This window comes from Penaeus monodon, chromosome 19 (genome assembly GCF_015228065.2).
Source record: "Penaeus monodon isolate SGIC_2016 chromosome 19, NSTDA_Pmon_1, whole genome shotgun sequence".
NCBI classification, from domain to species: domain Eukaryota; kingdom Metazoa; phylum Arthropoda; class Malacostraca; order Decapoda; family Penaeidae; genus Penaeus; species Penaeus monodon.
The window spans coordinates 47,949,205-47,949,686 of NC_051404.1; positions in this window are offsets into that span (position 1 = coordinate 47,949,205).

The window sequence follows — 482 nt, forward strand, 5'->3', positions numbered from 1 at the left end:
TCACATCACCAAAATAAAAAAATCGAAGTGCAATGCGAAAGACTGGGGGGGGGGTAAAATGAATAGATAAATAATGTACGTCAGTTTCAATTCCCTTAAGATAATGGATATTACTTTCGATTCATTGCATTATAGTCACAATTTTTGGATCAATTTTAGCATTGGCAACATTATCATCGATAGTTGATGGCGTATAATATGGGTTACAAAATGCAAAATAAAATAAATTTGCCTTTAGAGTAAACATTAAATGATACATATTTGCATATTTTACATACAGAAAGGGTCAGTTTATACTAAGAGGTCACTCATTTGCGTGGAAAGTAAGTATTTCAACTGAAGAACTGAAGGAGGTGTCCAGACGAATTTTTTTCTCTCTCTCCACTAATGTAAGAATTTATATCGGTGGCCTGCACTGGCCTGGTAAAACAGGTGATACAACTGGCCATGGAACGATACTGTCAAGCATTCTTGTACATACA